The sequence below is a fragment of the Neophocaena asiaeorientalis genome, unplaced genomic scaffold (genome assembly GCF_003031525.2).
Source record: "Neophocaena asiaeorientalis asiaeorientalis breed wild unplaced genomic scaffold, Neophocaena_asiaeorientalis_V1.1 scaffold149, whole genome shotgun sequence".
Taxonomy (NCBI): domain Eukaryota; kingdom Metazoa; phylum Chordata; class Mammalia; order Artiodactyla; family Phocoenidae; genus Neophocaena; species Neophocaena asiaeorientalis.
Window position 1 is genome coordinate 6735500 of NW_020174442.1, and position 25373 is coordinate 6760872.

Sequence of the window (25373 nt, forward strand, 5' to 3'; positions counted from 1 at the left end):
CCGCCCTCTCTGACCTTTTTCTGTCCAAGGACCAAGGGATGGGAGAGGCAAGGCAGTGAAATAGGGAAAAACAAAAGTCACCACCAATTCATCTGAGAGTAAATAAAGGTCTACACCCAAAGAGGATGTTTATAAATTGACTTTCGGGTTACTTTAACAAATTTAAGTATGGAAATAGTTGCCAGTATATTGGGCAGATTTTCAAGAGTCTGTAGTAAGATAATGCTTTCTTTTAAAAGGACATTTTTTTTTTTTTTTTAAATTTATCTTCATTGTAAAAAATCAGATATATAAAATGTAGGAAGAATATATAAACTAGCTCTAAACTTGTTACTTTGATGTAGATACATATCTATGATGTAGATACATATTTTTAAAAGGACAATTAAATTTAAAATAGCCTTTGGTTTTAAAAGAATATATATAACTGTTGTAGTGTATTGAGAAAATGATAATTAACTCACAGAAGAAAATTCAAAACATTCCTAATCCTTCCTCTACCCAGAGAGAACCATTGTTAAAATGTTGATGTTAATTCTCACAGATTAAAATAACATGAAAAAATAGATGTCACAGATGCACCAAAGTCAATATACACACTTTTAACAGCTTATAGAGGTATAATTGACATAAAATAAACTGTAGATACTTAAAGTGTACAACTTGCTAGAGTTTGACATATATATATAATATATATATATATACACATCTTGAAATCATCACCAAAATTGAGATAATGAACATATTCATCACCTCTCAAAGTCTCCTCATGCCCCTTTGTATTTTGTAATACCTCTTTTCTGCCTCTCTCTGCTTTATCTCATCCCAGGCATCCACTGATCTGCTTTTCTTCACTGAATAGATTAGTTTGCATTTTCTAGGATGTCATGTAAATGGAATCAGTATGTATACCTTTTTGCCTGATTTCTTTCATTCAGCATAATTAGAGATCCATTCAAAATTGTAGTGTGTATCAATAGTTTTCATTGCTGAGTAGTATCCCATTGCTGAGGACATACCACCGTTTGTTTATCCTTTTACCCACTGATGAACGTTTTGATTGTTTACAGTTTTGGGCTATTAAAATAATGCTGTTATGGACGTTCCTGTACAAGTCTTTGTGTGGTTATATGCTCTCTTTACTCTTGGGTAAATACTTTGTGTGGAAAGGCTGGATCATATATGACACATGAATGTTTAACTTTTTAAGGAATTTCAAATTGTTTTTCAAAGTGGTTGTACCATTTTACATTCCAGCCAGCAGTGTGTGAGAGTTCAAGTTCCTTCACATCCTTGCTAACACTTGCTGTTGTCATTTTTAAAATTTTTATTTTATTGTATTTATTTTTAAATTTTTGTTGGAGTGTAGTTGATTTACAACGTTGTGTTAGTTTCAGTTGTCATTTAATTTTAAAGTTTAAATTTTAGCCATTCTAGTAGGTGTATTTTTAATTTGCATTTCCACAATAATTAATGATGCTGAGTATATTTTCACATACTTCTTTGCCAACCGTATGTCTTAGGTGAAGTGTATGTTCAAACCTTTTCCTCATTTATTTATTGGGTCATTTTTTTTCTTATGGTTGTTTAATTTCTTATGATTAATATCTGGGTCTTTGATATTAATACTGCTTTTGTTCAGGTCTTTATATTATCTGTATGTTACCTTCTCTATATTACTTTCTTATATTTCTGTGCACAAGTCAAATTACCTTTCTAGGTCAGTTTCCTCAGTTGTAAATTTAGGATCCTACTTACCACTAGTGAGTGGCTGAAAAGATTAAGTAAGAGAATGTATGCAGAGGACTTATCACAGTGCTTGACACAGAATAAGCACTCAAAATATTCTTTCATAGTTTTTATTGGATAATTTCGATTGCATTATTCAAAATCAATATATTATTGAGCAAGCAATGATGTTTATTATTACATTTGGCAAGACTTCCATATCTTATAAAGAATGCTGACGTGTATTATATTGTTGCTATCATGTATAGGTAGTGAGGTAGAAATTCTTTTATTATATGAACATATCAAACTTGTAGCTTTGTAGTAAGCTCCCTGGTTTCAAATGAGCTTCGTAAAGTGTACCATACATAAAGATGGATACCTCAGATCTAGTTGCCCTCAAACTCTGCTAGTAGAATGTGATTGATATTCACCGAGTGATTTCTCACTAATTTTTGCTTCTCTAGACCCATTTCTGCTTTTATTTTCCTCAAACTTTTTCTACTCCTAAAATGTAGTGCCCTAAAGAGAGGTTATGAAAATGATTCTTTAGAGTAGTTTTAAATGCCAACTGCTGCTACTAGTGTTTTAGGAGAAATGATGCTCTTCATATAAATGCTTATCCCCAAGGTAGTAAAAAGCATAGATATAAAACAAATACATGAGATGTAATGCAAAACAGTGCCATAAAATAAAATGCACATTTAAATATCCCATGTTAACTTGTCAAAAATGTTTCTTTTTCCCATTACAAAGTTTGTCATATATTTTGTTAGACTTTGAAAATGTGAGGATCTGGTAGGTGTTATTTGTATCTTATGGGCATTTTGATTTCTAGTATTCACAGTAAAACTAATGTCGTTCTACTAAAAATACGAACCTAGACCTTCGCCTACCACTCTTCACAGATCATTTCTTCCTCAGTTTTAATGGCTTCTTCTATTCCTTGTAAGTCTTATATAACCTCATTCAGAGTTCATCACTAGTTTTTGTTGTTGTTGGCAAAGACTTTGTTTATATTGAGAGTATACCATATCATAATTATAATCATTATTGTAGTTACAATTCCTTATATATAACTGTGTGTATGTGTCCTTAAGGGCAGAACTATCGTCTTATTCATTTTAGAATCCCCAGGCCTAGCACAATGCTTGACTATTTTTAAGAAGCACAAATAAATCCTTTCAGGTGCCAAAATAGAAGTGGATAGAAATTCGTATTTCATATAACATACCAGCTGGGCCTAATGCACTTTTATAAAGTATATTAATAGATGGCTTCACTTCAAATTATTTGAGTCTGTCCAGAAAACCTCTGTACTTTGATTTCAGTCTCCAAATGAATAAAAGTATCCACTCATTTCTTCTTTATAGATATATTGGTTAAATTATTTATTTTATATGCTAAAATGCTTTGCCAGTTGGAAATTAAAAACTCTATGAATGTGGATTGACTGTCATGTTTTAATTTACGTAATATATGGATCAAATTTTATCATATTATTTTCTTTAAAGCATTTGGTTATAAATACTAAATATATATTTTTTTAAAAATTTATTTATTTTTATTTTTGGCTGCATTGTGTCTTCATTGCTGCGTGTGGGCTTTCTCCAGTTGCGGAGAGCAGGGGCTACTCTTGGTTGTGGTGCGTGGGCTTCTCATTGCGGTGGCTTCTCTTGTTGCGGAGCACGGGCTCTAGGTGCGTGGGCCTCAGTAGCCATGGCTTGCGGGCTCTAGAGCGCAGGCTCAGCAGTTGTGGCACACGGGCCTAGTTGCTCCGCGGCATGTGGAATCTTCCCAGACCAGGGCTCAAACCCGTGTCCCCTGCATTGGCAGGCAGACTCTCAACCACTGCGCCACCAAGGAAGCCCAATACTAAATATTTTTTAAAAATTACCTACCTTGGAAAATATTTAAACAACACCCTACATTTTTGCATAAAATAGATGGGAATAGAATCATAATGAGGGAAAGAAAAGATGAAAAGTAACTCCACCCTCATTTGTTTTTACAATGAAGGTATTTTTTTCTCCTTTTCTCATTTCTTTTTATTCTCACTTTTACATTCAAACAAGGTTAGTCACATAAGCAACTCTTCATTTTCACTACTGATCCTGGCCCTTTCTAAAATTGCTTTGCTATGAGACACCTGTAATGTGACAAAGCCAGAGCGGAGAGAAGTCCATTGATCCCTAAGGATTATGTACTTGCTGTTAGTAGAGTATTTGAGGGTTTTGAATAGGGAACAATAGAGGAATTTGTCTGAAAAAAGAAAAGGTATCCTATATGTATTGCTATTCTGTGTATTATCACTAGGAAATCTCTCAAAATTCCAAAGGGAGTGGTTGGACTCAGCTGTGGAGCCCTTTCTGGCCTCACCCTGGGATCCAGTCAAAACTGGGAAACCTTCTGGGTCATCTGATGAATGAGCCAGAACTAAACTCTCAAGTGCAGTTCATGCTGCCTCTGAAACTGGAAGAGGTCTAGCAAACTGTTTTATTCATTCATTTTATTCATCTAGGGTCAGAGGTGCAAGGTGAGGTAGCTCTTACTTTACCTTGCATGAAGTGTCTGGCAAGCCTCAAACTTTTAGACTCCTAAAACTACACCAGTATTCCAGCCACTGGTTGGAATACTTCCACCTTCTTACCTGAGTATCCAGAGTCCTTCTTTGCTCACCAGATCTGATTAGCTTAGTGTCATCATTCTAACATGATGTCCTGTGGAATGTTCAGATGAGCCAGCTGTCTTTGGACTTACTGTGACAGAGAGCAGGCAATTTAGCCTATCTCTGGAGCAAAGAATGGGAACACACACTGCTGCCTGTCCTAGGTGAATGTGAACTACCTCAGATGCTCCTTCCTGATGGATATTGAAAATAATATATACACTAAGCTCAAAAGTCACATACCATGAACTAGAGGCTTAGTCGGTCTGTTTTAGTAAAGATACCATACCTAGAACAACAACTTCAGTTGGGGCTACTGCTTGGGTAAGTACACTATGCTCCATTTTGATTCATTTGGTTTTTGCAGAGACTAGTTTGGTGACTTAAATGGTGGTATAGTAGGGACCATTACCCTTGCCTCATTTAAGTCTTTGGGGATGGCCCTGATCTCTGCCATTCTACCCAGGGTGTGGTGCTCATCGGTTTTAAGAACTGTGATGGATGGGGGCTTCTGGATGGGGGCTTCTTCTCAGCCTTTCTGTCAGTTCTTATTCCATGAGTCAAGGAATCAATGTGAAGATCCTGGGACCTGCTAAGTTTGTCCATTCCAATTATGCATTCAGGAACTGAGATGATAACAGCTGGATACGTCCATGGATACATTGGACCCAAAGTGAGATAATCCTGGGCCAGAACTTTTGCCGTATGAATTCCATATGCCCTTACTGTAAATAGTGGAGCCATGATGGTGCTTTGGGTCGCTGGATAGCAGCATGAGTCAGATTCTGTATCCAAGAGCTCTTAGTATTTTTTCTTCAGTGTATGATTACCCAAGCGAATGTCCATAGGACCCTTTGGGAAAGAAAGAGGGAATTTAAAGTGTATACACTTGCCATGCATTTGAAGAGTCCTTGAAGAAGACACAGCTATTCCTTCAATTGATGGGTCACAGTGTGAAAACTGGTTCTTGTCTGGAAAATGGACAACTGATTATAACTTTCCATCAGGGCAGCTGACGTCATTCATTCTGGACTTCTTTTTATTATATCATCCATATCAAATTGACTCTTCATTCATCTTGTCCCTGGTAAGACCATGGTCAAGAGGCATTACACATATGTCCCTGAAGGTCAATGTCCCCACTTGCCATTTGATCTTGGTGCTATTATAATAAGTAAGTTAACTTTGTTTCTGGTGGTTTTGTGCTGTTTTCTGGGTTTGTTATTCTGGAATCCTTTCATATCCATTGATACTAGGGAACCCAGTACTTTATCTGCAACAGCACCTTTTCTAGTCAGTCCTGGCCTATGCTGCTGAGCTTCTGATTAATGTTGGTGACTGCCTCACCATCACATTCTTTTTTGTCTTCTGTAAACAGTGAATGACACCAGCTGGTGGAGTCTTGGATCTTATATAACAGATTCAATCCAGCATGCTCACTTTCTGAGCCTTTCCTCATTTAGAATTCTGCATTCTCCATTCTGCATAGGTGGTTCTGCTCTTTCCACCTCATTTAACGTGGACTACCAGTATTTTCAAACTCCAAAGAGCCATCCCAGTAGTGTATTAATACTGGTTCTAAGGTCTATTGTCAGGAAATTAAATCCTGAGTGTCCCCACATCAATAAAACTCTACCTTACTCAATCTTATATTCCAACCTCCACTATCCTATGGTCCAACACCCCCAGAATCCATTCCTAAGCCACGCTCTCCCTGTTCATGCCAGTATTTAATAACCAAGTTTTGTCACTCCTTCTAAGTATAATCCCTCTATTCCTTAGCAGGGCCAGCATTTTCCTACTTAGGCCATGCTGAGATAAGAGCTTAATTATTGATGTAAAGGTGAATGAGTTGAATAGTATTCCCTTAAAATTCATGTCCACCCAGAATCTGTGAATGTGACCTTATTTGGACATAGGGTTTTTGCAGATATAATCAAGTTAAAATGAGATCATGCTGGATTTCGGTGTGCTTTATTTCAGTGACTGGTGTCCTTAAAAGAAAAGGGCAATTTAAAATTAACACATAGACACACAAGGGAGAAAGCCATGCAAAGTCAGAGGAGGAGATTAGAGTGAAAGATTCATTGGCTAAAGAATGCCAAGGATTACTGGAGACTGCCACAAGCTGTAAGAGATATGGAAGGATTGTTCTTTAGCATCTTCAGAGACAGAGAGTATGGCCCTGCCAATATGTTTTGAACTCCTAGAATCCAGAACTATGACAGAGTTAAGTCTCAGTCCTTCTCTATCAGGGCCCTGATTTTGGTGAAGGCTGCAAATTCAGGCTTCATTGAAATTCTCCCAATTTTATAATCAAGTCCTGTGTCTTGTCTATAGCTCAGGCTACTCTCAGACTCTAGGATAGGGATTTGCAAACTTTTTCTATAAAGGGCCCATATACTCCAGTCATTATGAACTTCTTTTTAGACCCTGGAATTTACCCTTTGTTCCTTTCCCGCAGGCTTCTGCATGCTGTGTCCACTACCTGGAACACTGTTCTATCCAGAAGTAATCAGAGAGGGTTTGTGGGCAGAGGGTTAACAAAATCTACTCCACTTCTGCATGAGATTATGACTGCTGGTTAGTCTAGTTCTGTTAAGATATGGACTGTATGTCTAGGCAATCTTGCTTGTGGAAGAATTACCCCTGATTGGCAAATTAACATTGAGCTTTCCTGAGTGTGGTGACTCTTGTTCCTGGGAATGCCCTTAGTGGACTTGCTACAAGAGATATTGGCTCCTCTGGGACATGAGGCTTTTTAGTCAGGTTATCTTCCATACTCATTTTATGGGGATCTTGAGAGGAAGCTTGGTATTTTCTTCCAGGAAGCTGTGGTTCTTATCCTATGTCCTCCTGGGTGGCATGGCACTAGTCTTGTAAGTACAAATGTTTAGTTGAACCCAAGAAGGCCCCTTGGCGGTTGCTATAGGGAATTAAAAAATGTACATGGATTTATCTTCTGACAAGCCCCTTGCTGCTATTGCTTTCCCATAGCTATGCAACTATGTCTACCACTCCTCCTTTTGCATCTGTGTCTTCTGGCTCATTTCCACTGTCTTTTTTTTTTTTTTAAATCACATTTTAGATGGTTCTTAGAAGCCTTCAGGGAGTCCCCAATCTTTCTACCTACCCTGTTGTGAAAGTGAATTATATTTATCTATTTAGGGTTTTCTTTTTACCCCACTAAATTGAAAAATTCTGATTGTTAGGGGAATGTCCATCTTTTTCACTCCTATGTAGCTAGTGTTTAGGATGCACTCAATAATACTGTTAATAAAATGAATTAGGGACTAAAATTTCCTCAAGTCTCCAAACTCTCCTGGTTCCAAATAATACTTAAGGAACAAAGTTGAGGGGAGTTATACTTTGTTTAATAGTTTAGTTGTAGTTCATTTAATAGCTTATTTTTTGTCAAGCTACACTACTAGTAGAGGCCAGTGAATAATTACTAATTTTGAGTCTTATATTCTTAAAGGTTGAATAAAGAGTCATGTTCAATTCAACTGACTTGATTGGATTCAGTTCCAAATAAATATACGTGTTGACCAACTGATGCGGGAATAGTAAGAAGCACATGATATGGTTAGAGTAAAAGAGACTTGGATTTTAGGGCCTCTGTGGATTCAAGATAAAGTGGCAGAGCCACATTCAGTCATTGAAGGTCAACTGTATTAGCATCTCAAACCAAGTGCAGGAGGATTGTGACTGCTTTGGAAAGAAGGTCAGATTTGACTATGATCTTACAAGAGGATGGGAAATCTATGCAGAAAAAACATCATGGGAAGCTCCCAAAGGTGAGAGGATAGAATTTCATTTGGAGCAGAAAGAATGTAGACAAAACTTCTGTGGTGTTTGGTTGCAATATGGACAGTGTGTATATTGTACCTCAGGAGAGAATTGATTTAAATTGGATCAAAGTTTTGAATCTTCTACCTCTAAAAAATTTAATGATTGACTCATATCCTTTCTTACTGTAGTATGGTGCAGTTTGAAATCTTATGAAATAATAAAGTCCGTAAAACATACATGTGCTGACCTTTATATATGCTTGGAGTAACTATTTTAAGTGCTAGAACCCTGGGATGCCACTTCCACCAAAGATGTGGTTTGCCATTGTTACTTAAGTTATATCACACAGGTTTCTTACAGTTAATGGCTTAGACACCGATGATGATTTATGACAGTAAGTGTATTCTTTTTAAGTTCTTGTGCTCTCTCAATATTAGCTCAGGAATATGTTTGAAAGTATTATTTTCTTTATGAAAGGAACTGGACACCACGTATTTTGTGTCATAAAAATTTTTTGATAATGATTATTTACTTCTGCTATTCTGAATAATTTTATAATTTAAAACAGGATATAGTGATACAGCATTTACGCATAAGCTCTAAACCTTCTCCAATGATTATAATGAGAAAAGTGGTAGTCACTGATTAGCTGTATGTGGTAAGCCCTATGCAAATTATTCTAAGTACTTTCTCTCTCTGTATCTTCACAAAAACACTGTAGTAGGAATCAGTATGTCTATTTTGACTGTTCACAAATTACAGAGAATATATGCACATTTATCCACATTTTTATACAATCTGAAGGAATTTAGGAAAAAAAGTTTCTAATAATTCCATTTTCAATCAAAATAGAAGGAATATTTTAAAAGTTGAATAGTACGGCAATGCTATCTGTTATTTTTGTTCGTTTGTTTGTTTGTTTTGCGGTACGCGGACCTCTCACTGTTGTGGCCTCTCCTGTCGCGGAGCACAGGCTCCGGACGCGCAGGCTCAGCGGCCATGGCTCACGGGCCCAGCCGCTCCGCAGCATGTGGGATCTTCCCGGACCATGGCACGAACCCGTGTTGCCTGTATCGGCAGGCGGACTCTCAGCCACTGCGCCACCAGGGAAGCCCCAATGCTACCTTTATTGACATGATTTATAGTAGAGAATTTTAGAATCAGAAAGGACCACAGAATTTGTCTATTTCATTTATCTTATTTTATGAATGAAGAAGCTGCGTGCTACAGAGTACTGGCGCAGAGTGACAAATCTGGATAGCAACAGGCTTGCCTTAAGACAATATTCTTTCAAGTATACTGCACTCACCTAATACATGCTGTATTTTCTCAATAATGCTGTAAAATCATGAGATGTTAGTGCTCACTCAGTGACAGTGGAGTGTGGCTTTCCTTTCTATCAAACAGAATAAAGCATTGCTTTTCAGTAAAGAGTTGTCTATCACCAGAACCTCCTAACCTGAAGATTTAGATGGCTGTGGAGAATCTATTTCTGTAGGGAAAAGTGGAATGGCCATTCAATTGTATCTGTTCAGATTGTTTACAAAGGTCAGTGTAGTCAACCACTAATACCATTTAGTAACCACCATATTTTAGAGTGTTATATGAATCCTGTGAGAATCTACAAATAAATCCTGGTCTCAAGAATCTCACAAGACTTTTGATTTAGCAATCCTATTTTGAGAAATTTATTATATGGAAAAAATGTGGTACATAGTGAGTACATAAAGACATATGTTAACTTAATTGCAGGGTTACACATAAAACTAAAACTAAAACTGTCTTTCAGTGGAGCACTGAGAAGTCATAGGAGAGTCATACAATGGAACATCATACAGCCCTTTAATAGAATAAAGTAGTTCTCTTTGTGTTAATATGGAGAGGTATTCATAAGATATTTTCAATGGAACGATCAATATATATTTGTGTGTGTGTGTGTGTGTGTATACAATTCTATCTTTGGAGGAAAAAAAGTGTATATGTAAGTGTAAAATATTAGTAGAAAATTAAGATAGAATAGGTATGAGAAAGATTAAGAACAACTGTGCTTGCTGGAAGGGGGAATGAGAAGTTGTGGTAATCTAGAATATAGATGCTAGATGATTGCCCTAGAATCTAGTGCTATTGTATGATCATAGGTATTGCAGTGGCTTTGATTTTAATCACATTTTTAAAATGTTATTCATATTTTGTCAGCATATATTACCAGAGATATTTTCTATTACTCTTATTATAATTTGTCCACCTAAATATGACTTATAGTTAAGAGAGTACAGGTTTTACTAACATCATTTTTTTCTGGGTTGAAAATAATATCAATACAAATTTCAGTTCAATAACCTTTACAATAATTTCTTGTTGCCTTTGAACATGAATACATTTCTGTCCAAAAATCTGAAATGTATTTTAATAAATGAGTTTTGTGGTTCATTTAATTATAAGCCTAAAGCTAAGTTGTGTATTTATCTTCATGATATAGAAAAATGGTGTTATCAAACTTCTCACTCACTGAATTGATGACATGCAGTCATGCATGCCTACTGGAAAAACACTAACTAAAATAAATGAAATGTGGAGATATTTTAGAATAGTATATGCAGGACACTTTTGAGACCGCCCCTTTTCACCCAGTAATTGTTTCCATAACTGTAGAGATTAGTCATTTTTACCCAGCTGATTAAAAGAAAAAATCTCACTTTCTCTATTTTACTCTGCATAAAGTAGGATTTTATTGCTTTGCATTTAGTAAGTACTCATAATGTACATGGCATTCATAGCTTAGGTCTCTGTTCATTTGTAATCCAACCCAGAAAATAGATGGCTGGGACAAGCATGCTATAAAGGTACTCTACCTTTCTTTTTTTCTCTAGCAGATGAAAGAGGTCCCTGGTATAAAATCAATCACAAAGCTTGCTGGAATTTCATTGCTGTGGAATTCATAGCTATTCACATTTTTTGACTTTTGGATTCTCCTGACTATGCTCCCTGATCTCCGGATTGACCTCAAAATCTTCTAGACTTTAATCTTCTCAGCTTAATTGTTTGGATTGCAGGGGTGGCATTAAGTTGGAATGTTTTCTGGGGGTCTGTGTTGCTCCTCAATACATTCTAAGTCCCACCACCTGGAAGACGACCGCCATGTATGATTGATTGTGCAGTATATGTTCTGTGGACAAGAGGGTATAACTGAGGGGTCTATAGGTGGCCAAAATCCTGCATGGGTGTCCTGCTTAGCTTGTGTCCCTTGAAGAAAAGGGTGCTTATTGTACAACAGCATTGTTCATGTGTCAATCTGAGCCAACTGGGGTTCCCATTTGGGCATTAAAAAATGAGGGGTTCCCATGTTTTAATTTGTACAAAGGCACTGTATGGCTTAGCAGGAGTCCTGACTTGGAAGAATTTTAATTTTGATCCACCTTTTAATGGTATTGAAATTGAGATAGTGATTATGTACTTCAAACTTAGGTCCAAAGGTCCAAATTTTAGAAGTTCAAATTTAGTTCTCATTTATGTATTGTTCAAGGACAGGGACCTTATCTTCCTTGTCTCTGAATTCCCAGAGTCTTGGATATTGACTAGCACATTCAACAATAAATAGTTGATAAGTAAATGGGTAAATGAATAGATGATTGATTTACTCAGATGGCTCCAAATATTACATGTATGGATGGATATTTATGTGATGGGGAGTGGTACCCTTATAGGATAGTACCCTGGATTTCTGTGAGTGACTGGTAAATGATTTGCTTTATTTCCTGAAGTGTAAAGGAAAGGTTACAAGAGTTTACTCTAGAAGTTCCACTGGTTGCTACAATTTTGCAAAGACATGAGTCCATATATACTTGGTCTATATACCAAGACACAAGTCCAGAGGTAGCTGAAGATCTGTGATGGGGTTAGCAAATGGAAAGCCACAGGCCTTCTAGAGCTGAATGAATCCTAGATGAAGCATATAGTTTCCTGTGGGACCCTAAAGATTTGACATCACTAAGAGCCAGCCCTTTAAGATCCCAGCATGTTGCCTAGTGTTATGCACTGAATTGTTTTCCCTGCAAGTCAACATGGTGAAGTCTTAACCCCCAATGTGACTGTATTTGGAAATAGGTTCTTCATGAGATAATTGGGTTAAATGAGATCATAAGGATGGGACCCTAATCTGATAGGGTTGGTGTTCTTATAGGAAGAGGAAGAGACACCAGGAACGTGTTGCACAGAGGAAAAGCCATGTGAGGACACAGGGAGAAGATGGTCATCCGTAAGCCAAGGACAGAGTTCTCACCAGAAACCAACCCTGCTGGCACTTTAATCTTAGATTTTTAGCCTCCAGAACTACAAGAAAATAAACTTCTGTTGTTTAAACCACCCAGTCTGTGGTATTTTGTTAGGACAGCCCTAGCAGACTACTACAGCTAGTAATCCTTTGTTACTAATAAGATTTAACTTACTTTCACAAAAAAATCTGTAGAGACTGCTCAGGAGCAGATAATACTACTTACAACGGTTTGTCTTATGATAGTTTGACTTTACGATGGCGTGAGCTCTATAAGCATTGAGTAAAAACTGTACTTTGAATTTTGATCTTTTCCTGGACTAGCGATATGCTGTACAATACTCTCTTGTGATCCTGGGCAGTGGCAGTGAGGCGCAGCTCCTAGTCAGCTCTGCTACAGAGACATATACAGTCATTCTGTAATCCATATAGCCATTCTATTTTTCACTTTTAGGACAATATTCAATAAATTGCATGAGGTATTCAATCAACACTTTATCATAAAATAGGCTTTGTGTTAGATGATTTTGCCGACTGTAGGCTAACGTAATTGTTCTGTACACATTTAAGTATGCTAGTCTAAGCTATGATGTTCCGTAGGTTAGGTGTATTAAATGAATTTTCAACTTACAGTACTTTCAACTACGATGGGTTTTTCAGGACTTAACCCCATAGTAAGTAAAGGAAGATTTGTAATTTAAATATAGACTCATCAGACCATGTAGGACCATCATAGAAATATGAAAGCAGAGTATATTAAAGCTTTGTCGATACAGGCTTTTTCCAGAGATTAATTATAGTAAGAAATGGAGGAAAGTTAGTAAAGGAGGGGAAAACTACTGAAACTATCTGTTCTCCCCAGTTAAAATCAGGTAAGTGGTATGTTACATCAAGGAAGAGTAATGGCTGAGTCGAATTGTTAGGGCAAGACACACAAAAGGGCAGTGTAGAGGCAAAATATAGTAGGCAGTTCAACAAAATGTTCACTGTGACACTCTTTGGGTAATATATGTTCCTATATGTGAAAGTTGTTATTTTGGGGAAAGCTGGTAAATAACTGCTAACTCACATAAGATACTCTTTCTCAAAACACTAATCTTCTCATTGCCAGGGTAAGCTAATCGCTTATGTGTTTATAAAGGTCTTGAATGAAACTTTGTTTTCACATTAAGGAATCATCACCAGAGAAAAGGATAGCCATACAGTTTCACATTTAAAGCTGATGAATTCAAATAACAGTTAAAAGTGCTATTTTTCTCTTGGGAATTAAAAATGTATGTTATTTTTTGGTAATCAGATTTTTTTTTGTCCTATGTAGTGAACTTGAATTTTTAAGTGACATTTACTTCTTAGCACTCATTATTTCCTTTTAAAATTGTTTAACTTGTAAATCTTAGCAGTTTGATGCACATAAATTCATACATGGGTCGTTTATGCTTCAGTAAAATTGCATTTCAGAATCATTTTAGATGAAAAGCAGTTTCATTATTCTTCACAGTATGTGTAAGCCTGAATATACAATGTATGTGTGTGTATATATATATATATATATATATATATAAATATAAATATTACATATATACATTTATGAACAATTCTTATGTCAACTTGTATTATCATTTATGAATAACCTCTAAACAAATCTAATTATATAATGAAAGCAGTTAGGAAAATAAAGTTGCCTCTATGTATTTAAAATTATCTACTTCTTAGCATTCTCAGCATGTGCCTTACAGGGTTGCTAGAAAATTTTAAAATGGCATTCTTGAAAGTGATAAATCATTTCAACAGAGGGTATTCTGAAAGCCTTGAGAAGACTATTGTGTTATGAGGTGTGATTTTTGCAGATATGCATGATCATTAGAGCCTGTTTTTTTGTCACATGCAACAGTTTCAATTTAGGGCCAACCACAGGCAAGAGACAGGTCAGGGAGACAGATGTTCTGAAATGAGCATGATATCCTCTGAAATACCAATGGGTCAGAGGATTGGTCTGACCCCTTCTAACTTAAAAAAATAAATAAGTAGTAGGGATCCAATGTGATTCTGATGGTCTGATACTATTACTTGGCTCAAGAAAGAGAGCTAAAAATGTAATAGCCTGATACAGAATGTATAGAAAAATATCCCTTAGAAAACTGTGAAGGGTCAGAGGTGGTGACTCATTATTACTATTTAAATTTAATCCTTGATGATGCTTATATAAAGAATAATATGAATGACTTGGAGCAAGACTTGAATAACATTTTTTACTTTGAGAAATAATGAATTAAATGACAGCTATATGAGTGGCAGATATGGATATTATACATATTTCTGATTGATACTCATTTTTTATTTTTAAAAATTAGAGGTAATGATATATGTGGACTGAATCAAGTTTTCCAAGTATTTTACATTTTTGTCTGTTTCCTTCTACAATTTAACCCCTTTCTACTGAATCAAAAGAATATTCTTGCCAAACTGAAAGAGAAATTATTCTCATCAGATTTGAGTTATGGTTTAAACTTAAGTTTACTAATACTTTACCAGAGGATTTCATAATCTCATTTCCAAACAATATAATGACATCTAACAATGATTTGATAAGTAGAAATTACTTGTGAAGGCGATTATAAATAGTACAAAAAGTTCAAATTATTTTCTTACAGTGCTAAAACTGGCCCACATTGGAAGATATAACTTACTCTATATAAAAGAATAAATTATATTTAAATGTGCTTATTGGAGCTTTTAGTCCAGGAGGTGCAAATAACTGAATTAGTCATACTGATATAGGGTATTTTAATCGATTATCACAAATGAGCAATGGCTGCTGATTGAGCAAAATTGAGACTTAGAGTACATATTTCCAAGAGAGTTTCAACACAATATATGTGAAAGGCAGCCTTTACCTTCATACCAGATATCCACATTTTTGTGTAATTCCCTTCCCTTGAATGTGCGCTGGACTTACTGACTTGTTAATGAACAGAATATGGTAAGCAATACGGGATGACACTTCCAAGCTTGGGTGAAAAAAGACTGACTTTTAGTTTGGATGTTTTTTCTTGCTCTTTCCACTTAGAAATAAAGTAGAAATAAATTGCCATGTTGTGAGGCAGACCTGTGGGGAGGGACAAGTGAGTGAGCTTGGATGCAGGTGTTCTGAGGCCTGCCAGCAGCCACCGGATGCACCTTGGAAGGAAATCCTCCCCGAATCCAGTCTTGTGATAAGAGCTTGACCCTAGGCAGCAGTTTGACTGCAATTTCATAAAAGACTCTGAACCAGAGGCGCCAAGCTATGCCGCACCTGGATTCCTGATCCGCAGAAACTGTAAGATAAATGTTTATTGTTTTCAATCACTAATTTTGTTATATAGCAATAGATAACCAGTACACCATGTTTATCAATTCATTAACTAATATTAACTTATTAAGCCATCTGTCACCTTCTTATTTTAATTGATATACTTTTCAAATGTTTTCTTGCTAAAGACAACATGAGTTGGATATTGCAGACATTCTACATAGCATTTGAATTGATTAATATTACATGTTACTGGAGAAATTATGTTTATAAGGGAAAGTCTTATATTTGTTAAAGTATATTTGATTCCTAAATTTTAGGCATGCTTATATCCAGGGAGGGAAAAGGTGAAAAATTTAGAAGTGGAAATTATAAAATGGTGAGATTAAATCCATTTGCTTTAAAAGACTATTTGTCTTTTGATCTGTCAGATCACCTTTGGGTATCTCTTTATCTAAAACTAATTTTCTGTGGCTATTTAGAGCATAGAGTTGAATATGTTGTTTACATCCAGAACATGATTTTTCTGGCCCTCCCTCATAACTTGCTTCAGTGGATCTATGCCTATAGTTTCTCAGGATAGATAAATAAATAAATAGAAATATATTTCCAAGTATGTTCTACTAAGGGCTTAGGTTACAGATAAATGAGTATTTTACATGAGAACATACTGTCTTCTAACAAATTACAGAGTACATAAAACATCCATAATATTTCTGAATGTATATCAGTATAATAAATGATGACAAATTGATTATGATATTTTCCACAAATGATCGCAAAACACTTTTTCAGAGTAAAATTCCTATTTCTGATGCAGTCTGTAAATAGGGCAATGGCCGTTATCTTTATGAAAAATACACCTGAATTTTAAACTTCTATTAATAAAACAAAGAGAGGTAGCATAGAGTGAGAAGGATACAGTGACACGTGCATATGCTTGACACCTGTCAACTTCCAGGGAGAATCTCAGCCTTAGATCATAATGATAGTTTAGCTGGGTCCAACAGTCACCCTACCCCTAACAAACCATTACTCTGTTTTTCCCATGGCTGCCAAGTACCCTCTGGTTAGGTCTCCATTTCTAAAAGTGAAACAGATGCTTAATGTCCTTGAAATGGAAGTCAGAATATAAATCAAGGAATTTAGACAAAACCTTTGACCATGGAGAATGCAGGCCATTTTGGAATAAAGGGTAGACAAAGCAAATGTGCTTGGCTTTCTGGTTAAAGTTCACCCTGAATTATCATTATGTAGGCTGGTCTGGTAGCCAGTATTCTAGGAGCTGTCCATGGTTGTCTGAAAACTGGCTCAGCTGCTGCTTCTGGTCGGTACCTGTCATAAAGTGACCTGAGCTACAAAGTATACATTAAAAAATCTGTCACTTGGTTTCCTTTCCTTTCTTTGTTTGTATTGTGTTGTGTATTGGGCAAAATCTCATACCCACAGTCCAGTATAATCATAGGCTTTTAGTTTGCAACAAAGCACTGAAACGTCAGGCTTGATGAGAAAGGAAAGGATCATGCAGAGTGTGAGCACTTCCACTCTTTGGGGAAAACATACTCCTAACCAGGATAATCAGGTTTCGCCGTGACACCTGTTGTCAGGAGCATGAAGAATCTGAAATGAATTCTTCTTCTTCTCTCCTGGCGTGCTAAGTGAGCTGTCAGAGAAATCTGTCTCGAAGAAACAGCTAAATAAGTGATTAAATTTCTTGATATAACATGAAACAAAATGTAATAGTCACAATACTCTGTACTGAGTCATTGCTTTCTCCCAGAGCTATTAGCAGCCTTCTGCTCTATCAACCAGTGATGTGACAAAGAACAGTGAGGTACTTGAAGCCATAGATATGGGAGAGGTAGTATGGCAGAGCTTTGACACTTGCTGCTTCTACAGCATTGCCTAAAACCTGTCATAATTGGTCATTTTACCAAGACACAGACTTGAACTGTGTGCACGGTTTGTTAGAATGAGGTGGGGGATGTGTGGGCTAGCTTTCTTGGGAGCGTTGTCTAGTGTTAATATCTGCAGTTCAACAAAGTTACACTGCTCCTTACTAGAATTCCGTGTTGCTTTGAAGTGCTCAAGTATTTGATAATTTGGGGAAGCACCAAGTTATTCAGATTAATTTCATATCAGAGTCCTACTGGCAAGTAGAATTAAGGCTGCCAGAGATCCTCTGAGACCAATAGAACCATCTTCTGGGATTGGGCATATAACTTATATAAAATTCTAAGAAGACATTAGGCCTTTACAATTGGCTTAGAACATTTTTCCAGTTAGAGAACTGTACATAAAAGGTCCAAAGACAAAGCTGTTTTCTTTATTAAAGATCTGTAAGGAGTAAGCTTTCATAACTCTCTGGATACCCTATTATTTGAGTGCTGCTATCCAGAGTGAAGAAAGTGGCCAGAGAGTTTTTGATGGTCATAGTTTTAAGTTTATAGAAAATGTAAAATTTTATGGTCTTGTTTTGTACTTCAGGGTCTACTTAGACAAGCACATTTTCTGGCACTGACAGGGTCCTTGAAAATCATGGTATATTTTTGTTCTGTTTTCTGAAGCTATTCAGTGGAAACAATTTCCCTCTCAAAAAATTTCAAAACATATACTTCAAGCTAACTTTTGGTGTTTTCCTAGGAGGTAATAACAGTGGCAATTTGCAGAAACTATACTGTACCTGTTAAAGAGGTAATGTTTTCAGCAGATGCTTTGTAAATCAAAGATAAGCAAAAGACCATTTGGGGAATCTTGTCATTGCACTGTTGGATGATAATCCGAGAAAATATTGACATCCTTAATAGAAACCTACAGTCTATATTTATTTTTTATTTTAGATATGTAGAATTCAAATACAGTAATAAACAATAAAGAGAGAAAGAAAATAGTTAAATTATGCTTAGCAGTGATAACAAGACTTTGAGGAATATGTGTGATAATGGCAGATCCCAAATGGAGAAAATAGGACTCTATATCTTGGCCAACGGTTGTTAATGTTAAAATTACTATCTTGTTCCTAAAAGGGCAAAGTATTAAAAAAGGTCAGTAATTTACTGTCAAGTTCTCAAGTTTGTTGGCTAGGAAATTTCTGTGAATACTGATGGTACAATATTGTGTTACACATTTTTTCTCCACCAAACCCTGGTAACTATTTCTCCCTGGGACAAAAAAAAATGTCTATGTTAAAATGGGAAAAATCAAGACAACTGTAATGGCTATTGCTCTGTAGTAAGGAGCACTGAACACAGTTGTAATATCTCTTAATGGTCATAAGTGATGAGTCTTAAATGGTATCCTAACTCAGCCATTCTTTGAAAGTTCAAAAGGAACTTTATGGGAACTGTCCCATTCCCAGAATGCACAGGATATATCTATTTACTTATCTCAGTGGTGTCTACACACCGAATTCATCCCTGGTACTGCAAGACATCCACTTCCTGAAGCTCATGGGCCACTGAAAGCAAAGGACAAGACTTGTTCTGTTATTTCCCATTAATGGTCCTTTGAGAGGTATATCATCTCTGTCCCTGTGGATCTTCTTTCTCTGTGACAACTCAGTTATGGTAAGTGCACATAGCCTCAGCCAAGAGCAGAAACGTAAATCAAATTGACGTAAGTCCAATTCAAAATCATAAATCAGTCTGACAGAAGTTGAATTTAGAAATGTATGAGCTATTCAAGATTAACCTTGATCCTTTGAAGCTGTTTAAATAGAAAGATTTGGGCATAGTAAATCATTTTGGGAAGATCTTAGGAAAGGTTGAGATATATGCCAAAAACTCACCTGGGCTTCTAGAAAACGTAGCCATCATTAAAATAACTCCTCTATAGCATTTTTCTTTCTAAAATTGATCATGGAAGCAATTACAGTGACTTACTCTTAAATTTGACCTCATTCAAGTATATATTTAGTATGTTAGATAGCTTTAATGAAAAATTCTATTGTTCACCTTATTTAAAAAATTTCTGTTCACCTTATAATGTATCCTTAATTTGCAGATGTCTTATTTTTTCATGTCATATTTTTACCTTCATATATAATTATAGTCCAGGCAGAGAAAATAACCTTTCAAACTGAAGGTTTTACTATTTCAAATCTTCCTACACTCCTTGAATAAATCACTCTGTGCCAGCAGAATCTCTCCATTGACTAAAGCCATGTTCTCGTACTATTTCGAGATATAATTTTAGACTGCAAGTAAAATACAGTTCTGAGAACTCTGTCCTCCTATAAATGATTACATGTTGTGTCAATATTGATTTTTTGGCTCTTTAAATCATTTTCTAGAAGCCCATGATGTATCTGAGTTTAGTAGAATTTTGTTCCTCTGTTATATGTTTATTCTTTGGAGAATTACTGGTACATGGCTGCACTTAAATTTTTAGTCTCACTCTTTATTACCAAACTGGGGAAATCCAGTTTTTCTCCCTTAAATGCTGTATACCTTAATGTACATATAGAGCACAGTAGCAGAATTCTCTGGAAATTTTTTTGTTGTACTTCTTCAGAATTATAGAAGATATGAAAATGGAGAAAGAGGGAGTTCTTGCAGGAAAATATTTATATACATTTTAAGAAGGTGGAGGTCTTCTCATTCTGACTGCTGACTTTTGTCTTCACTTGTAAATCCATTTCCCAGGGGCTGATTATGTCCTGTCTGGATGAAGATGATCATGCCAATCCCCATTTGTTCTTCTTCTCCTTCTTCTTTTACTGCTCCTTCTTCTTCTCTTCTCCTTCCCCCTTCTCCTCCCCTTCTTTTTCTTCCTCTTCTTTCTTTTCAAGGTGAAAGCCATGTCAGTGAAGAAGAATGTAATGGTAAAAAGAAGAAGACAGGGGCAAATGTTAGGAGACTCAGACCCCTGGTGGCTGTGAAACTTTGGACAAGTGATTTAACTCCTCTCAGGTCCAGTTTTCTCATGTAAGATGGTAATGGAAATATTGAGTGCTAAAACTTTGTGAATCTATGAATTTATTTTGAGAGCTAGAGAGCACCAGCTATCACCATATCTCTCCCCTTTTGGCCATGGTGTTCTCCAGAATTTGCTTGTATCCTCATCTCCATGTCCTATCTCTCTCAGCTCAATGAGCCACTCAATCAGGCACTGTCGCAGACAATGTTTGTGCCCCTCTTCCATCCTCTCAGCCCACCCTGAAATTCACCTTCAGGGAGAAATGTCAATGGCTTCCTTGGTCTCTGCTTGAGGCATTCTCTGGTCCTGGGAGTATACTGTACCCACAGATGAGCCAGACCAGCAGTACTGGGGAGTTATCTGCCCTGGAGCAATCCCAAACCAATGAAGGATGGGAGTTGGTGAGACTACCTCAGCGTTCTTACCCCACAGGAGGCAACTCTGAGGGAGTGTTCCATTCCATCTCTCAGAGGGTCCCCAGTAGGAATAAGTTCCAGTTACCCACAGAGCAACCTTTATTAGCTATCGTCCTTTCCCTGTCTTACATTCACATGAGCTTCCTGCAATACCTTCCAAAATGAACTCCTTGAACCCAAATCCTTATCTCAGGTTTTGTGTTTGGGGAAAATACTTGTTTTGTCTGCTGTCTGCTCCTTCTGCTTCTGAGACCGCACTGCTGGTTTGCAGTTTTAAGCCATCACATTCCCATGGGTCAGTCAGAACCCACTTTCTTTCCCCCTAAGTATGTTAACATTGGCTGTGTGTTACTCACATAGTCAGTATCTGTTCAAGAGTCAGTACTGCAGCCCATGCTCTTCTCTCTGCTGCGAATGCCCTGCCCTTCTTCTGCCTTTTCTCCGTGTCTCTGTGCAACCTGTTCTTCTCCCTCCCACAAACCAAGAAACAGTTTACTTAACTAATTCTTGATCATCCTTCCAGTTTCATCTTAAACATTCCTTCCTCAGGGAAGTCTTCCTATACACACTTCAAAGAGGATGAAGTGTGTAGGAAGACTCCCCACCCCCAGGGGCTCCCATTGCCTCCTTTGCTTCTATTATGGGATGAACTACATTTGTAATTACTTATTGACTATTCTTCTTCCTAATGGCATTATAAGCTGCCTTTTGCTTTTGTCCACCCCTGTAATTTCAGGATTTAGCACATTCCCCAGCCTCTAACAGACACTAAGTATATATTTATTAAAGAATAAATAACTGGACTTGTGGAATCACAAAGCAAACCCTCATTTTTTAGATGAGAAGATCAGTGCCCCAAAGATATAAAATTAAGAAGGACAATGGAACAGAATTCAGAAACCCTATCTCCCAGTCCAGGGATTATATTAGCATATACAGGAGTCTCCTCCCATCTTCAAGGGATAAGTTCCAACACTCCCAGTGGATGCCTGAAACTGCAGATAGTACCAAATCCTATATATACTATGTTTTTCCTATACATAGTTTAATTTATAAATTAGGCAGAGTAAAAGAATATCTGAATTGACAGCAACACTAGTCTTGCATTTGGGAGCCATTATTAAGTAAAATAAGAGTTGCTTGAACACACGTGCTCTGATAACCCAGATGGCTTCTAAGTGACCAATGGGCAGATATGCTAGACAAAAGGATGATTCACATCTGGGCAGGACAAAGTGGGACAGTGTGAGATGTCATCATGCTATTCAGAATGGCTGGCTACTTAAAACACACGTTATTTATTTCTGGAATTTTCCATGTAATATTTTTGGACCATGGTTGACTACAGCTAACTGAAACGTTAGAAAATGTAACAGTGGATTAAGGGGGACTATTGTATACTATGGCAATACTTCTTCTTTTCCATTCCAAGATCCCTAACAGACATCTTCAGCGTTTTGTCAGCGAAATCTCATGAGATGATGGAGCAAGCACAGGGGCTTGGAGCCTTGGATTGCTGCAGTCTCCCTGGCTGGTTCTCCCTGCTCCCTGACTCCCTGGCCACCTGGGCCCCACTCATCTCCTTCTCCCCACCCCCACCCTGTGATCCCTGCCATCCTCCATCCCTGACCGGGGCCTGGGTGTGGGTGCAGGAAGGTCGGGGTGGGTGCCTGGAACTTGCAACGTCTTGGGGCCTGGAATGATATTAACCATCCCTACCCCAGACTAGCAGTCCCTGCTCTGTGATCCATCCACTGGAGACTGCGTCTGGCCTCTTGTCCACCCTTAATCCAGGTATGAGTGCCTCCCAGCACAGAAGTTTAAAGATCCTTCGGGGTCGCCTGTGTGTCATGGTGGGCTTGCCCATGCACCAGAGAGACACGGGGCTGACTTCTCCAAATCTGCCTCCTCCATGGAACAGCTCTGGGATCTGCTGCAGGCCAGCACTTATGCCCTGCATCACTGGACAGCCCCACACCTGTGTCACCCGTTAGGATCTACACTCGCCCCACAGTCCTTGTGCCCCAGAACACTCCCTAGGCTGGCTTTACCCTGGGGTGGGCCAGGGTCCTCTCTTTTTTCTTCCAGGTTTTCTGAGTCTGGCTTGCATCTCTCTCTTCTATCAGCCTGTGGTACCCTCTGGGAACGAGCCATATAATATGAGTTGTGTAATTTTGGTGATTCCGCATGTAAGTTCAATGTTTTGATATTTGCATTTGAACTAGCATCGCATAATACAAACAGTAAAAATCATGCTCATCATTTAAAATGTTAATTTTTCTTTACTGAAAGTGGCATGAATAGCAAATAAAAAAACAAAGGGTTAAAGGTGCTGTGAATGAAAGAAAGCTTTCCATGTGCATTAAGAGCACTTTTTTCCTGCTTTCTGAGCAAGGGTCCACACATTTTCATTTGGCACTGGGGCCCACAAATTACGTAGCCATCCCTGCCATTGCCTCACAATCCTGTCCATGCCCAATGAGGCTTCAGACTTCACCAGGTAGTACATATTTATCATCTGGTTGGTTTCCACAGAGCACCCACAAGTTGAATTAGTTGCCTTCTGTAACAAAATAGTTCAGGTAAAAAATGAAGTGCTGGTTGTTCTTTGCTGTAAAACAAATTACCCTAAAGCTTAATGACTTAAAACAACAACAATTATTTGATTTCTTATGACTCTGAGGGCTTACTGAGTTCGATGCGACTCTTCTCACTCGGGGTCTACATGTGTTGCAGTCAGACAGTGCCTGGCCAAGTCTTCCTCACTCACATTTCTGGAGACCAGGCTGGATGTTGGCTGGGATGTCAGCTGAGACTGTGGTCTAGAACAATTACATATGGCTTCTGTATATGGCCTGAATTCCTCAGAGCATGGTGGTTGAGATGCTGGAGAGAAAGAGAGAAGCAAAAACACTATTGTCTTTTCTGAGCTGACCCAGCCTGGGAGGTTATACAGCATCACTTCCACCTCATTCTATTTATTAGGGGTATTGACAGGAAGAGGCTCTTGATTATATGAGTAGAGGCTCGTATAATAATATATGGGTCCTAGGACTCAGCAGCTGGGCTTGGAAGACCTCTCAGAGAGCAAAACACTTACCACACAGCTGGTGCTCAACAAATGGCAGTTACTTCCGTCTTCAGAACTCATTTTCTAATGTAATATAGACCAGAACGTCTTCACCTTTGGCTCTTCAAAGAGCACTATTTCGAACATTTGGCTTCAAGTTCTGGCTCTATCCAACATCTAGCTGTTAGCTTTTACTCAAGTCACTCAAGCTTTTCGAGCAGCTGTTTTCTACCCAAGTTTTTTGTGTGAATTAATAATAAAATGTGTGCAAAGTCACTTGTAAACCATTTTAGGATGTCTGAGCGTGAGTTAGTAAGAATTACAGTTCCATTGACAAACTTGGTGGCAATTCTAATTAGTTCTGTAGATTTGAGTTTTGTTTTTATGATGAACCATTGACATTTTGTATGGAAAAATTGCCTCCTGCCCTTTCCTCTCGTTTTCTTTCCCCCTCCACTTATTTGGTTGATTGTTTCTTAGAACAGACTACTGATGATACCCCGTTCTCTTATCATTTACTCTATAACTTTTTAAATCATATTACCTCTACCTTACCACTGTAAGCTCTTTAATATTTGTGGTTTGGGGAGTGTGGGAAGAGAAGGAAAAGGAAAGCAGCAAGAGAGATAATGATTTTATCCTTAAAAAACAGCTGAAGAAGGAATCCCAAACCAACTTAACCTTGATACCACCTGCCAATGTGAATCTTTTTCTGATTGACATTGACCCCTGTAGCCCTCATCATCCATCACAAAATTGGCCCTTACCTTGTTCTGAGTTTTCTTATACATATCTTATCCTCCCACCCATCAGAGAAGAAACATAAGCTTTGCAGGCTTTTGCTGCCTCTCCTGTACATGCTAACATGTTCTGGAATAACTTACGTGGCTCTGGAGCTCAATAAATTCTCCTAATACATTGCTTCTTATTTACAGTTTCATTATCATATGTCCCATAGTCTCCCACTGTTCCTCATTAGGTGACTTAAATCCTCTTACGACAAACTCTGAAACCTTTGTTGTTAGCATAGTGGACAATTGTGTCTTCTCTTTTTCTTGTTCACTAACTCCTTCTCCTTGGTATATTAACAAAGTCATTTAAGGAGCTGATATTCCCAGCTTGAAAGTAAAGATAATAGAATGTACTGTAAGGTTTAATAACAATGCTTACAAAGCACCTACTATATGTCTGAGGCATTATATACCAACATCATCTTATCTTAC